At 34.4% G+C, this 17,871-nt stretch overlaps 1 protein-coding gene across 2 annotated transcripts in view; it reads right to left on the bottom strand.

The window, feature by feature from the left end:
• SYT14 (synaptotagmin 14) overlaps nt 1-17,871 on the bottom strand; it is a 260,052-nt gene that overhangs the window by 220,889 nt on the left and 21,292 nt on the right. The window lies entirely within an intron of this gene.

Here is a 17,871-nt window from a genome sequence, read left to right as displayed (position 1 = left end):
ATGTAGGAAAACTGGGACACTGATACATTGTTGGTGGAGTTGTGAACGAATTCAACCATTCTGGAGAGCAATCTGGAATTATGCCCAAAAAGTTATCAAACTGTGCATACCCTTTGATCCAGCAGTGCTACTACTGGGCTTATACCCCAAGGAGACAGATACTAAAGAAGGGAAAGGAACCTGTATGTGCCAAAATGTTCGTGGCAGCCCTGTTTGTAGTGGCTAGAAACTGGAAAATGAATGGATGCCCATCAATTGGAGAATGGTTGGGTAAGTTGTGGTATATGAATGTTATGGAATCTTATTGTTCTGTAAGAAATGACCAGCAGGATGAATACAGAGAGACTTGGAGAGACTTGCATGAACTGATGCTAAGTGAAATGAGCAGAACCAAGAGATCATTATATATATCAACAACGATACTATATGAAGATGTATTCTAATGGAAGTGGATTTCTTTGACAAAGAGACCTAATTCAGTTTTAATTGATCAATGATGGACAGAAGCAGCTACACCCAAAGAAAAAAACACTGGGAAATGAATGTAAACTGTTTGCACTTTTGTTTTTCTTCCAGGTTATTTTTACCTTCTGAATCCAATTCTCCCTGTGCAACAAGAAAACTGTTTGGTTCTGCACACATACATTGTATTTAGGATATACTACGACATATTCAACATATATAGGACTGCTTGCCATCTGGCGGGGGGGGTGGAGGGTGGGAAGGAAAAATCGAAACAGAAGTGAGTGCAGGGGATAATGTTGTAAAAAAAATTACCCTGGCATGGGTTCTGTCAATAAAAAGTTATTATAATAAAAAAGAAAGAAAAAGAAAAAGCTCTAATAATAATAGAAAAGTCACTAAAAACAATGAACAAAATTAATACATTAAAAAACAGAATTGGTCAAATGGAAAAAGAGGCACAAAAGCCCACTGAAGAAAATAATTCCTAAAAAATTAAAACTGAGCAAACATAAGTCAATGACTCCATCAGATACCAAGAAACAATAAAATAAAGTCAAAAGAATGAAAAATCAGAAGAAAATGTGAATAAAGGTATCAGAAAAAACACGTGATCTGAAAAACAGGTCAGTAAAGATATACCAAACAAAAAGATAATTTGAGAATTATTGGATTTCTTGAAAGTCATAATAAAAAAAACATCATATTTTAAGAAATTATCAAGGAAAAATATAGAACCAGAGGATAAAATAGAAATAAAAAGAATCCACCAATCATCACCTATAAAAGATGACAAAATGAATACTTCTAGGAATATAGTCAAATTCCAGAACTTCTATGCCATATTGAAAAGAACTAGAAAGAAACAATTCAAATTATCAAGGAGCCACAATCAGAATCACACAAAATTTAGCAACTTGCACATTAAAGTGGAGGGTTTGGAGTATCACAGAAAGCAAAAAAGCTGGAATTACAACCAAAAATTTCCAACACTATAAACTGAGTATAATCCTTTAAGGAAAAAAAATGATATTTAATGACATAGAAGACTTTCTAACATACCTGATGAAAAGACCAGAACTAAATAGAAAATTTAATGTTCAAATACAATACTCAAGACAAGCATAAAAAGAGTGAAAGAGAAACCATAAGAGATCCAATAAAGTTAAACTGTTTACTTTTCTACATAGAAGATGCATATAACTTTTAAGACAATTATCAGCATTAAGGTAGTTAGAAGGATACTACCTAGAAAGTAGGAATGAGTTGATTTTGTTAAGATGGTATTAAAAATGGATAGGCAAAAAAGAGGGATGCTGTGGAAGAGGGGAAAGGAAGAATGGTAAAAATGATCTCACAGAAGGAAGCATTTTTACACTGGAGAGAAAAATGGGGAAGGGGTGGAACAGTCAGTACTGGAACTTCAACACACACACATGCACACACATACACACTCACACACTCTTACACTCACACTCACACTCACATTCAATTGGCAATAGAAACACATCTTGCCCAAAAGGGACGTAGTGATCCTGCAATACCACTACTAGATCTGTATCCCAAAGAGATCAAAGAAAAGGGAAAGGAACCAATATGTTCAAACATATTTGTAACAGCTCTTTTTGTGGTACCAAAGAATTGGAAATTGAGAGGATGCCTAACAACTGGGGAATGGTTAAATAAGGTGTGATATATGACTATAATAGAATACTATTATACTTTAAGAAATGGTAAGTTGGATAGTTTCAGAAAAATCTGGGAAGACTTACACTTATATGAACTGATATGAAGTAAAGTAAGCAGAACCAGGAGAACATTATGAATAGTAACAGCAACATTGTAGTGATAATCATCTAGTAAAGACTTAGCTACCCTGATCAATTTAATGATCCAAGACAGTTTCAAAAAATAAATGATGAAAAATGTTATATATCTCCAAAGAGAGAACTGATAAATTCTAAATATAGATTGAAGCATTTTTAACTTTATTTTTCTTGGGTTTTTTTGTCTCTTTTCTTTTGAAAAAAAGGTTAATATGGAAATCTGTTTAATGTAACTTCACATCATAATCAATATCAAATTTATTGCCTTCCCAAGGGGAAGGATAAAAGGGAGGGATATAATATGAACTAAAAATGTTTTAAAATGATAGTTAAATTTTTACATGTAATTAATTGTTAACCATTTACATGAATAAAAATATATTTAACAAAATAATCATAAAATAAATAAATGACTGGTTGAATAAATGGTTGTTGCACTAAATCATACTCTCCTAGCCATGCCTTTTGGTTTATACTGAGTCCCATAAGATGTAACTCTACTTACAAAAGTAGACACTTTAAGAATAGTCATTCTATTTTCTATTTTACATTCAGGGTTTTTTTTTCCTTTTTTTCATTTCCTTAAGGAAGGGAATGGGGAAAAGAGGATTTGCCACTTGGAATAGGAAAGGAATACCAGAAAGTTCCCAAGTTTAAGCCTAGATATTCCTTAGTTTCAATTCCTTCAATCAAAGATCCAAAGTTCTCCATTTCTTTAATGATAGAAGCTGTTAAATCCTATGTTATCCTAACTGTGACTCCATGATATTTTGTTTTATTGCTTCTTGATATATCATGAAGTCATTAGCTTCCACTTGCCCAATTCTAATTTTTAAGAAATTATTTTCTCTTCTGAGCTTCTGCACCTCTTTTTCCATTTGGTCAATTCTACCTTTTTTTTCAATAATGAATTTTCATGACTCTTTTACCATTAGACCAGTTCTGTTTTGAAGATGTTATTCCGTATTTTTGGTACCTCTTTTAATCAAATTGTTAATTCTTTTTTCATAATTTTCTTTTATCATTCTAATTTCTCTTTTCTGATTTTTCCTCTACCACTCTTATTTTTTTCCTTAATTCTTCTTGTTTTGTTTTCTTAATAATTTATTTTTCAATTAATTTTAACCTATGCTTCCATAACAATTTATTGAATGTATTGTTTTTTGCAGAAGCAATTGGGGTTAAGTGACTTGCCCAGAGTCACATAGCTAGGAAGTCTTAAGTGTCTGAGACCAGATTTGAACTCAGGTCCTCCTGACTTTAGGACTGGTGCTCTATCCACTGTGCCATTTAGCTGCCCTTCTTCTAGAATTCTTGTTGGGTTTGGTTGGATTAGCATTTTTCTTTAAGGCTTTGCTTATAGCTATTTTCACACTGTTGGCTTTTTCTGAGTTCATACCTTGGTTTTCCTTGCCTGTGTAGTAGCTTTTTAATGTTTAAATTTGTTGTTGTTTGCTCATTTTTCTAGTCTATTATTTGGTTTTGAACTTTATGTTAAAGTTGGGCTCTGTTCATCTTGGGGTGGTTTTTGTATTGCTATTCTCATAGCCAGATCTGGGAGGTTTGCAAGTTTTTAGTGTTGTGAACAGGTTGTGAACAGATAGGAGATAGAAGAAGAAAAATATGGTCAGTGATGTCCTGGTCTATGTTCTAGTCTTTACTCAGGAAGGGCCCCTGTTCCCCTGCAGCTAAAAATGCTAGTATTCCTCTTCACCATGGAACTGTGATCAGGGTCCCTGATCTCCTGTGATCATAAGTACTAGTGCTCCTCTAGGTCCTGAAATTTTGACCAGGTTCCCTGTCTTGTCGCACAAGCACTAGTGTTTTTCTCTGCCTTGGAACTAAGACCAGGGTCGCTATTTCATTGTGAGAGACCATAAAGCATTCCTTCCTAAATTTAACTCTAGAACTGCTTATGTAGTAAAGGGTCCCCTGTAATCTTCCTGACTAGTTGTTCAACCCCCTTACCATCCTAAAGCTGCTACTGATGTCATGACCACCTCCAAAGCCTCCATTTGTGCTACCATGGAGTACACTCTGGACCCCCCTCCTGTGCCAAGAGGTTACAGACCTCTCCTGCCAAGATCCTAAATTGTCTTACCTGGAAAAAGTCTATCTTTGATTTTTTTGGCTCTGCCATTACAAAATTTGATTTTATAAGCCATTCTCCAATTGATAAATGGTCAAAGGATATGAACAAACAATTCTCAGATGAAGAAATTGAAACTATTTCTAGCCATATGAAAAGATGTCCCAAATCGTTATTAATAAGAGAAATGCAAATTAAGATAACTGAGTTACCACTACACACCTGTCAGATTGGCTAGAATGACAAGGAAAGATAATGAGTAATATTGGAGGGGATGTGGAAAAACAGGGACACTGATACATTGTTGGTGGGATTGTGAACACATCCAGACATTCTGGAGAGCAATTTGGAACTACGCTCAAAAAGTTATCAGTGTGCATACCCTTTGATTCAGCAGTATTTCTACTGGGCTTATATCCCAAAGAGATTTTAAAGAAGAGAAAGGGACCTGTATGTGCCAAAATGTTTGCAGCAGCCCTCTTTGTAGTGGCCAGGAACTGGAAACTGAGTGGATGCCCATCAGTTGGAGAATGGTTGAATAAATTGTGGTATATGAATAATATGGAATATTATTGTTCGGTAAGAAACGACCAGCAGGACAAATACAGAGAGGATTGGCGAGACTTACATGAACTGATGCTGAGTGAAATAAGCAGGACCAGGAGATCATTAAAAACTTGAACAACAATACTATATGATGATCAATTCTGATGGACGTGGCCCTCTTCAACAATGAGATGAACCAAAGCAATTCCAATAGGACAGTAATGAACTGAACCAGCTACACACAGCAAAAGAACTCTGGGAAATGACTATGAACCACTACATAGAATTTTCAATCCATCTATTTTTGTCCGCCTGCATTTTTGTACAGCAAAATAACTGTTTGGACATGTATATATATATATATTGTACTTAACTTATACTTTAACATATTTAACATGTATTGGTCAACCTGCCATCTGGGGGAGGGGATGGGGGAAAGGAGGGGAAAAGTCGGAACAAAAGATTTTGCAACTGTCAATGCTGAAAAATTACCCATGTGTATATCTTGTAAATAAAAAGCTATAAAATAAAAAAAAAAATTTAATTTGATTTTAGGTATTTTAAAGTTGTATAGAGGGGAATGTTGGAAGAGTTTGGCTGGGTTCCTGCCTCTAATACACCATTTTGAGAATTTCAAATTATCTTCTAATCCACATTTATACCAATGAATAATCAGATTACAACATATGCCTTCCCAAAATTAAACCACTGCTTAATATAAATCTGCCACATTGGAAAAGCTTACTTTGATATTTTTTCTGATGTCTTGTCAAACAACCTGCTACCTTTTTACATTATATTGAACTGATAAAATATGATTTGATTCACCTTTGAAAAGTCAATAAGAGGATTTATTCTGAGTCACTTGTGATACTGTATAAGATGCTTACTTTCTCTTTATTATTCTCTTTAATAATATCTTATTATTTCTCTTTATTGTAGTCTGTCACTTGATAAGTCTATTACTACTGTCAGAAATAACTCCTTTAAAAATATTACTTTTAAAGTAGTGTTGATATTATCAAAACTGTTTTGCCAAAACATTAAATCTCAGAAAAAATTATTGATATGTTCAGGTGAATGTAAAATAAAAGTACCAAGTGGAACTTGAGGATAAAGAGAAATTTTAAAATAATGTTATTACATTCAAATTTTAAATGGCATCACAAGCCTTTCTTTCCTTTAAAATGCTTTGGTTATTGTGTTTTTCCCTAACAAGCTAAAGAACTGAAATGTAAGCTGTCTCCCCCCAACCCCATTTTCTCAAAATTCACCTTTTTTTGCATAGTTTGCAGTATATGAACAACCTTAAAAATTACTTTACAACTTTTATGGCATCCAACAAGTCTAGTCATAACTTTCACTGGTAGTTATCTGCTCCATTCCAGCTGACTGTACATTTTTGCTATTATTCTCAATTTTCTCTCCAATTCCCAAACCAGACTTCGAAATTATACTTTATTCTGAGCAGTAACATTTTCTTATATGGGAAAACTGTAAAAATAAAAATTACATTTTTGAAATGAGTAGAACCAAGAAAATACTGTACACAGCAATAACAAAATTATGCAATGATCAGTTCTGATGGATGTGGCAGTAAGATGATTCAGGCCAATTCCAATAGACTTGCAATGAAGAAAGCCAACTGCATCCAGAAAGAGGACTATGGGAACTGACTATGGATCACAACATAGTATTTTCACTTTTTTCTTGTTTACCTTTTGCTTTCTTTCTAATTTTTTTCTTTTTGATCTGATTTTTCTTGTGCAGCACGATAACTGTGTAAATATGTATAGAAGAATTACATGTTTAACATTTATTAAATTGCTTGCTGTCTGGGGAAGCGGAGGGGAAATGGAGAGAGAAAAATTTGGAACACAAGGTTTTACAAGGGTGAATGTCAAAAACTATCTTTGCTTAAGCCATCATTTTAAAAGAGAGAGAGAGAGAGAAATCACATTTTTTCATATAGCTGACTAAGGGTTATTTTTGAAATTGCTACTGTCATTCATCAGTTACTCTTCAAAAATATACTAAGATTTATTCTAGTATCAGAACATGGAATCTGTAGGTACAAACAAAATGGTTGCAAGAGATCTTAAGACAAAACTGAGATCTCAGCCTAATGTCACTCATTGTTCTTATAATGATTTCATTCCTCTTAAATTTAAAGCATATAAAAAAAAACTTGTAACATAAAGGACAAATGAAGGACACCAGAATTGAGTTCAATTTTCTTAATATCTGCTACTGTTATCACCAAAATAACTCTTGTACTTTATATAACTGTGGCAAGAAAGTGGCTAACAGTGTATAAAATATCACCATTTGATCTGCAGAGACTACTTTCTCTGGTTGTAAATTGGAAATGTTGGGGTACCTTCCTTTGCCTTGGTATCTACCTCCAAATAATCTATTAGTTCCTGCTTTAAACCAGGAATGCCTTGTCTTTAATTGTGTGTTTAAATTTGGGCTCTATCCTACTTTAATGTGCTGAATAAAATGTTTGTGTATAGTAAAAAAAAAAAAAAAAAAAAACCCTAAAAAAAAAAAAAAAAAAAAAAGCTATGTAGCATGACCACAATCCAGCAAAAGACTTGAGATTAAAAATTAGTCAGGAACAGATATAAGAGAAGGAGTAGTGTCATAAAAACTCAGAAAAGAGAGACTATCCATCCTAGTCAGTGGTATCAAATGTTACTATGAGGTCAAGAAGGATAAAGATTGAGAAAAAAGACATCAAGTCCTTCCTCTTATCTCATCCACATCCTTAATGAACTCCTTTGAGCTGCTTCTGAAGGTCTCAATCCTCTTTCCTGGCAGATCTCTAACATCAGGATTCTCAGTACCTGGCTGATGGCAACGCCGAAGGCCTCTAGCTCACTAACTCCCACATACCTGTCAACTATCAAAGTTCAGTCACACTTACCTTGTCCAAGGCCCAGGTTCTGACAACCATCAATCAATCAATCAACTAGCATTTATTGTCATGTGACAGGCAAAATGTTAAGCACTGGAGATGCAAATACAAAAGACAGTCCTTGTCCCCAAAAGAATTTATATTCATTAATCCTTGAGCCATTACCACTGGATTATGCATGTGATCCTTCTTCCTTCAATATTTTGTCCCATCAAATATTTAAAGATATAAATTCTATCTATCTTGATGCTTCTTTTGTCCAAACTTACTTAACATATCCCTCAACATATGCTATTCAAAAAACAACTTATAGTGTGATCACAGAAAAGTACTATGAGGATATTACTTCTCATAATTCCTTTTTTCAATGCCAGGGATCTCCCTTTCCCTATTCTTCACCAGGATTGTGAATATGCCTCCAAATCAAAGTTAACAATAAAAATGGCCCCTATTTTGTATACCTGGGATTATGAGAACTCCTCATTAGGGACCTGCTAGTCTGTGGAAAGTTAAGAAGCATGACAGCCACTAACAAAAATTGGTTTCCAGGTGATTAGAGTACTATCTAAAACTGGGAATTATGATTACCACCTTCATATCTATATTCAAGGGAACACATCAAGGAAGGAAAATGGTACTCTCCTTAGAGGAAGTGAAAAAAGATTTAGTTACCCTGGGCCTTCTTCCCACACAAAAATTACCACTACCTCTAACATTAGCTTTGGGATCACATGTATTTGTTTGGGACTAGTTGCATTTTAATAAACAATCTTAAACATCCTTCATTATTCACAATAATTACTCTTGAATGGTGAAATTTCAAGTGATGAGAAGTTATTTGAGAACAAGTTCATCACTCTCCTCACAAAACATCCAATTATTCATGCTCCCAAATCATGAATTTTTGGGTAAATTAAAAAGTGATTACAAGAGCATCTCTTTCCAGAAATATTTTCACAGATGTCTTAACATGTTACTGCAACCTTCTCACTGACTTGAAAATTTTTATTCTAAAGATAATGTGGCTTCATCTGTGTAGGGAACTCCCTCTACCAGGACTATAACCCTCTATGTGGATCATTCTTAGGGAATAGCTTAAATCAGAAAAATGTTAATCACTTTGTCCAAGGTCAAGCAACTAGCACCAAAGATGGACTCTGAAACTAGGTATTCTTGAATCCCAGCCCAAAACTGTACCCAATATGCCAAGCTATCTTTCTAAAATGTGAGTGTAAAAAAGTGAACCAAATGAGAAGGCAAATAGAAAACTAGGTGTCTCTTAATACCTTCTCCCACACAATTTCAATTCAGTTTATTAAAGATATTATAATCACGTTAGTGATTATAAGCAGCTTATTTCTGGTCAGAGACAACCATTGTTTAATGGACAGATGGGAAGCCTGAAAATCAGGAAGAACTTGGATTGCCTTTTATATATATACTGTGTGACCTTGGGAAGTCACCCAACCTCTTAAATAAATATATCCCACAAAATAATGTGTGTGGAAGGGCAGAGAAATGCACAAATAATAGAGTGCTCCAGAGATTTAAAATTATTTCTTTAGATCATAAATTTCTCCAGTGCAAGAAATACTGAGCTTTCAATTTTACAATAAATGTTGATAGACAAAGACATCAATGACACACAGAGAAAAAGAGACAAAGTCCCTCTGCAATATTATATTCTGCAGTCCTTTTTTTCATTTCCCACCATCTAACTAAGCAGGTCACAATAAGAAATGGTGCTTTTAAAGTTGGCCTTCTGCCTACCAGTGCTGCATCCAGCATTGGCTAAGTTTCCTACAATATGTTTCTGTGTTTCCCATGAAGCAGTGGTAAGAAGGTAGAGGCAAAGCAGTAGCTATAATGTCTGAACAGCAGCAAAAGATAAATTAATAGGTGTTTTGCCTTGACATAATAGAATTCACAATACTTCCCACAAACAGAATGAGCAGGAAAACAATATGACAACAAAAACCAAGCTGTCAGGATGTCCCTCCCCTCTCATTTATAAATTACTTTATTCACTGTTGGTCAAAGAAATGTCAAAAAGTGCCGGGGATACTTGGTCCTCTTCTAGTTCCCAAACTCAATAGGTATGGCCAGTATCTATCAGCCCAAAGTAAAACTATGAAATATCATCTAATTGTTCATCACTCCTCCCCACAAAACATCCAATTACTACTCTAAGACCTACTTCTCATTCTCTCAAGCTGTCCTTATCTCCATGTAACTCATCTGTCCTTACTACCACCACCACACTAAATTGCCTACTATATTTTTTATCTCTTCAAATCCATCTAGGTTCTCTGTCTTTGATAATAACAATTAGTTAATTTGGTGAACATCTGATATTGTATTCCTATAAGAATACTAAAAGAGACTCCAAACAACCTTCCTTTTCATCCCAGCTAAAAAATATATTTTTAAAATGGTCTTTGAGATAGTGTTTCTTTGTCAAATTCTCTAGTGGTGAAAAGCTAGGAGCTAGGGAGCAACAGCAAACTGGCAAACAAGAAATCTAAAGACATGTATATACTAAAGGACTTTTCAAATTATATCACATGCTCATCATTCCACTCCATTTCTCTATATAGCCCTGATCTTGACAAAGAGAATCTTGAAGTTTTGAGTTAAGCTGGTATTTTTAGTACCTGGAGCAAATTGAAGTAAATAGTTGGGTGGGGAGAGATGCTAGAATATCTCAGGGCCAGAATCCACCAGACTATCAATCTCATGATTAATCCTAGACATCCTACATGGGAAAGGTCTCCAAGACAGATGCAAGCAGTCTGTCTCAAGAAGGTATTATCCTATCAATTGAGGGAGAGGATGGACTGAGAGAAATTTTCTATCCAATAAGATACAGAAATCACTGTTATCTCTATTCCATGACTACTGTGCTTAGAGTTAAAGGATCTCCTTATGATAAATTGGTTCTGATTACCTAGATTTTATGTTGTTACTTAGTACCTTTCCTTATTATAAAATTCAAGAGTTAAAGCTGAAAAGGACTATAAGCCAACCTCTTGATTTTTATAAACGAGGAAACTGAGACTTACAGGCTTTAAGTAAATGAGAAAGGATTTGAAGTCCTTTGATTCAAAAATTCAATGAGTATTTCTACTGCAATGCTGCCTCTAATTACTTTTGCACTGTATTTCATTCTATCTTCTCCTAAATGGAAATCATAATATTATTATATATAATTTTATGTGTAATTTGAAATTGCTTTCATAATTTAATTAGTAGCTTATATTCCTGTGGGTCTTTAAAATTTTGAAAGTATTTTGCTCTCACCTCTTCTTGAGATAGATGAGGGAAGTAAGATTCAGTTTGATGTCAATTTAACTAAAAATCTATTCAAGTGCTTTTTGGGCAAACACTTTCAATATTTTGTTACAGTTGAAAGAACTAAACAATACCAAATATATAACGTTACACTTCAATGGATAAATGATCCACTTTTTCTGACCATAAATTTCTTTGATGGGTATATCCCAAACAGAACAAGACCTTCTCTTTCGCCACTATCTCACTTAGCTAGACATTCTAAAAAGAAAGAGGGCAAATAGGATTGAATTACAAGCATGAGGGAAAGTTGATGCATTGTGAAGAACAGCAAGAAAGCTGGTTAGGTTAGAAGATAGAATATGCGAAAGAAAGTAATGTCTAACAAGCTTGGGAAAGATGAGCTAGGAGCAAATTATAAAAATATTTAAATGCCAGAGTAGCTTGCATTTTACCCTAAAGACAGTAAATCACTGGACCTTTTTGAACAGGGGAGCATCATATAATGAGACCTGTGCTTTAGGAAAATTTCTTTGGCAGATGAATGGTGGATGAATTGAAGAGGAAAGAGACTTGAGAACTGGAGATCAACTAAGAGATTACTGAAATGGTCCAGTTGAGAGAAGTGATGAGGGCCTAAAATAGGATACTGACCATATGAATGGAAGAAAAGAATTGCAAGAGATATTGTCGAAATAGAAATAACAAGTGGTTCATTGGGACAGACTAGGAAAGAGAGGATTGAAATCAATGACATACAATAACTTGGTGCTTGATAAAGGTGAAAATATAGATATTATCTAGGGAAAGTTTACTTATTTTTTAAAATTGCTTTTCAAATTGCTAAGAAAATTGGAAAACAGCCACCCAGAAATTAAGCTAATACACTCTACATAAAATTCCAAATGGATACCCAATAAGAACTGGCATCTGACTGAATGTGGATTGAAGAAGAGTGAGGAATTGAGGATATCTTTAAAACTGAGAACTGAGTAGACTATAAGAATGGTATTACTTGCATAGAAATAGGATGTTCAAAAGAGAGAGAAAGTGGGGGAAAAGGTAGAAAATGATGATGAGTTCTATTTTAAACAGGTTCAATTTGAGATGCTAAAGGAACATCCTGTTTGAGATATTTATTGGCAACCAATTGCACAAGAATAGAATACAGCACAGAGGATAGGGCTGCAAATATACAGGTAGGAGTTATCTGCAAAGAGATGATAATTAAACCCACAGAAGAAAGTGAGATCACCAAGACAGTGTAGACAGAGGAGAGGCCCCAATCTAGAGCTTTGGAGGAAATTCAGTTAGGAAAGTAGCAGATATGAATCCTGAGTAAAGGATCCTGAGATAGAGCAGTCAGACAAATAGAGGAAAAGCAAGGGAATAATCAGGAGAAGAGGGTTGTCAGTGGTATTAAATGCACCACAGATGTCAACAAAATTAGGAAAAGGTATCAAATCTGGCAACTGATATCACTAGTTCCTTTGGCAAAAGCCATTTCAGTTTAGTAATAAGGTTAGAAGTCAGACTGCAAAGGACTATGAGGTGGTTGAGAAGAAAGGAAGTGGACTCAATAAGAGCACCCAGTTTTTTCTAGGAGTTTGGCTCTGAAAGGAAGAAGAGGTATTAGATGACTGTTTGAAGAGAAAGGATACAAGTAAAGTTGGTTTTCTCTTGTGGATGAGGGATAGAGCAGAGGATGTAGACAAAGGGGTAGCAGGGAAAAAACGGAGAGATTGAAGATTAGTCTTTTTTATCTTATGTGATTCTTGTCCATGCAGTCCCACAATCTTCTCCATTTGATCTACACAACATGCTGATATCTTCCTCTAGTTCTTTTTTTATAGTTCATAGATATCAGTATAATTATTCAAAGAAGTCTACTTAATTGCTCTCATTCTTGCTGCATGAATGGTCCATCTCTTTTTCTAACCATATATTTCCTTAATGATATCCCTTATGTCTCTTCTTGTATATCATCATTAGAAATATGTAATAATCAACTTACATCTACCATTCATCTCTTAATGTTAGTCCTTTTAATATCTCTTCTTCCAGGTCCTTCACTTCCAATTATTTCATTCCTAACCAGTTACCTTCTCTATTGTTTTTTTAGTGAGATTTGCCCCCATGGATCCAAGTTTTCTAACCTGCCAATTATTAATGTTGTATAGGTCATAAATTCTGCTCTTGTATTCTTATTTCTCTTTTAAACCATTAAGGAAAATCATGTTGTGGTTCCATGCTCTCTTCAAAATCCACAGTCTTCCACTTCATGAGGTGTTGAATCATTTTTCTCTGTCTTGTAGTATTTATTCATAGATGTCTAACTTCTTTTATTAGATCTGGAGTCCTATTTCCTTCTGCTGTTGTCTTCCCTTTTGGTTTAGCTGTTTATACTTAAGGTCTCTGAGTTTTCTTCTTCATGAGATCTTTGGTAATTTCAGTCTTTTTTCTTTATTTTCCCTTACTGCTCTTCTGATTTCCTCTCCTCTGGTTTTCCTGAAGATTGGATTTCAAGACATTATAGTTTTCTCCCACACTGAACAATTCACAGTACACTAGCCTCAATCTCTATTCTAAATGACTCCTAGGGAAATAGAACTGGCTACCTAGCTCAAAACTGGGCTCTTTCCTCAGGCTTTTCCTCCTCTTTACTTAGTATCACACAACCCTATACAAGCACATCCTGCCCTAGTTTGCTCTCTTCCTCTGTTCTTCTAGTCCAGAAGCATGAAGTACTGGATTTCAAAGCCTGAGCAATTTCTACTTCATGATATTTAGATCACCAAGGAACTGGAGAGGGGGAGGGAGGCAGGAAAATTTGGGGATGTGGAGATGAGTTCTATTCTAAGCCCATGGGTCAACCAGTACAGCTCTGCTGCTGCTGGAAGCATGGCTGATGGCAATGAAAAAAATGTTAAGTGAGTACTTTCAGGGGTTAGAGAATTTCGGCCTTTTCTGCTACTCGCACTTCACCAAGTTTATACCCAGTTTTGCTTTCTGGTGTCCTAACCTGTGAAGACAGCAGAAAATACTTTATCTTCACCACACAGTTCCTATTTTAAGAGGTCTGAAGTTATATGAAAATTGGAGAACAGTGTCTAGTCTTCTTTCTTACTGGCCACGAGTACCAGAGTTTCACCATTCATCTCTTTGCTGCCCTCTGATTCACCAGCCACTTCAGACTGTTCAAAAATTTTGACAGAATACCACCACACAAAATCATTAAGAGAACATTTAAGTTTTTCAATGGTTGTTTTAGGAAATGGACTGTAATAATTAAAAACACTGGACAATTTCCCAAATATAGTCTGTTCTGCTTATTCTATTCAATATTAGGGTCACATGTTCAAAAATATTTATAGCAGTTCTTTTCAAAATAGCCCCAAACTGGAAATTAAAGGGATTTCTACCTATTGAGGAATGACTTTAAAAAACCTGTAGTATACTAATGTAATAGAATATTATTGTACCATAAGAAATGAAAGAATGAACGGTTTCAGAAAAAACTGGGAAGACATCTTTGATTTTGTGTATTATAAAGCAAGAATTTACACGATAACAAAAATATCACAGGAAAAAAACAACTTTGAGAGGCTTCATAACTCCATTCAACATAATTATAATTCACAAATTCAAAGGACTAAAATGAATCTTGCTATTCATTCTTTGCCAGAGAGATTGTGGACTTAACATGACATGTGCATATTAGTATGAGACCAATCTGGAAATCTGTTTGGATTGACTCTGTTTATGTAGTTGTTTTTGTTATTGTTGTTCCATGGCAAGGGTGAGTAATGTCTAGTCTGCTGGTCATAAAGAAATCATTTGTTCTGGCCCTGTCAAGGCAGCTGCAGGGAACAACAACCTCCCACTCTTTGAGTTTTTTAAGTTGATCTCTTTGTATGGCCCGAAAATGACGTTATAAATATCCAAATAGCCCTGACAGAAAAAAAAAAAGTTTCCTACCTCTCTTCTAGGGGGAAGAGATAGTGAGAGCAGAGAATAAATGCTTGTAAAAATAAATGAGTAATTTTTTAAAAGAAAATACAAGGGTCAGTTTACTTTCCATTTGAAATGCTTGTCTTAGATACATGTATTTATAGCTTTAACTCAGGAGATTGGCCATATAGTTACATGTAATAATTTGGACAACAGGTATTTTTTGCATTGTGTTTCCTGGTGGAATGTTGGGCCAATCTTTCTTTCTGAAGCTTGATGTAATAAGTAAATCAGATGTAATCTGCAAAGAGTAAAACCTAAAGGACACCTCTCCTCTGTACAGAAATCTCTTTGTGATATGAACTCTAGGCAGAAAATTCTTTAATGCAACTTTTGCTTTATTGATTCAAATATGTGTGAGGTTTTTGGTAATCAAGGAAATAAATGAGAACATGTATTCCCTGTATGTCAGCTAACTGTAAATGTTTAAAGATGTGATCTACTGTAAAACTGTTATTATTTATAAAGCAATCTAGAGTTCTATAACTCCCTGACTGGCAAAATAAATGAATAAGTTAAGCAATGTAGAAGGAATTTCTTTTTGAAATATGGGTTAGACCAGAGGTGCCTGGCCCTTGCATACCCTGAACAAGATTAAAATGTCATTAGAAAATGTTTAACAAAAAAATAAAAATACAACAAAGATAATATTGATTTGTGATTTTTTAAAGTCAATATACAGCTGGCGGATCGCTTTCTATATGAGTTTAATCCTATATGAGTCCATCCATGGGGATGAACTATGATGGATCTCCAGGGTGGCCTTTTAGATCTTTGACTCTGTACAGAGACAGATAGTGTGATAGATAGAATGCTAGATGTGAAATCAGGGACACCTGTATTTAAATCTGGATGCATAAACAGTAAACTTGGACAAGTCACTTAATTTTTGTCTGTTTCATTTCCTCATTTATAGAATGAATAACAACAGCACCTACCAATACTTGTAAAGCACTCTGCAAACTGAAATGCTAAATAAATGGCATTATTATAACTATTATTATATCACTATTTTGGTTTATGGTCTTTGTGAGTTGCTGTGACTAAAAAATGTGATTATGCTAAAGCAATGTTAATAATGCTCTCTGAAGATATTTAGACTAGAACAAACAAATGCTTGTTCTATTTAAGTGTCTACTATATGTTGGGCACTGTGCTAAGTGCTCCATAAACAGAATCACAGCATCATAGTTAAAATAGATCTTAAGGCTCATTTAGCTTAACCTCCCACCTCCTGTAGGGATTCTTTCTACAGTACTCTTAAAGATGGCCAATTAGCCTTTGAATGATTTTTGTTATAGGGAATAATATGTAAAAAGCAACCCCACTTTTAAAAAAAGATATAGAAATTCACAGGATAACCCTTATAAAATTTAATAATAATAATAATAAGTAATTTAATAAAACTATGATAAAAGTTTGCACTTTACAAAGAATTCATCACAATTTTCCTATTAATATACAATTCAAATATATACAATTACATACATCTTGTCAAAAATACAACTATGTAAAGTATATTTTAAATCATAATTGTTAAAGATAGTTCACATAAAAAATGTAAAATTAAAAGAAATGTATTAAACACAAAAAGAATGCAAAAGAGGGATACTGGCAAACTTAGAAGAGTACTGTAACTTCACTCTTTTTCTAGAATTTATAAGTATAGTAAAACAACAATACATATTGGCTCAAGTTTAGGAAATGTTACTAGTTTTCTATTTACCATTTAACTTACCTGATTCTTTTATTCCCATCCCACAGGATAAAACAACACATCCTCTAAAAGTAGGGCAGCAGAAATCTATCCTTGCACTAGGATACAGAATTTTCTATTCAGAGCCAAAAAGCAGATTAAGGGTTCCTATATCATAAATGTACAGATAGAAAGCCATCTAATGCAAGCCTTTCACTTTTCAGATGAGGAACTTGATGCCCAAAGAAATAATTTGCCCAGAATGACTTGGGTAAAAAGTGGTAGAGCCTGGATTTTAACCCAGGTACCTTGACTCCAAATTCAATGCTCCTTTTTACCATATCATTCTACAACAGAGTTACCAAAGAGCTTCCACTCTAAAGGCTTGGAGTCAGTTCTTTCCATCAAATTTGTCTCTTGACGCAAATGATAAGATCTAGAAAGAAACATAAGTACTTGTGGGCTGAACTGTCCTAATGAAAATGCCGAAGAGCCCTCCTTAAGCATGAGGGGATTCTTGGATTTGCAGCCTACTACTTTTGGAATACTCACTACCAAATACTTTGCCATGATATGCCTAGAATAGGAATGAATTTCTGTATATTTCTTACATTGTTAAACTAGAACCTAGACCATTATGATTAATATTAACACAAAGAAAACAAAGTAATTACAGATATCATTTTGTCCAAATAAATTATGCTTTTGACTATTAATATAATTCATCTAACAAACTGGAATCATTTTCTAAGTATTTTAAAAATTAGTTAAAAGCAAAATATACAGAATTGCATAAAACCATTGTCAGCCTAAGTGTCATAATAACAATCCCTGCTCAAAAAGCACCAGTGCTCCCTGATTTCTTTAGGATAAAACTCCTCTGCTTGGCACTTAAAGCTCTGAACAATTTGGTTTCTGCTTACCTTTTCCAAGTTACCTAATTAATCCCTTTTACATACTCTGTGATCCAGATCCAGACTGATCTTGCTATTTTTCACAAACACCACTTATACCCCATGTCTTATATCCA

Source organism: Sarcophilus harrisii, chromosome 4, assembly GCF_902635505.1.
Source record: "Sarcophilus harrisii chromosome 4, mSarHar1.11, whole genome shotgun sequence".
Classification (NCBI taxonomy): Eukaryota; Metazoa; Chordata; class Mammalia; order Dasyuromorphia; family Dasyuridae; genus Sarcophilus; species Sarcophilus harrisii.
The sequence above is the reverse complement of the archived record's forward strand: the minus strand, read 5'-3'. Positions and strand labels throughout refer to the sequence as shown.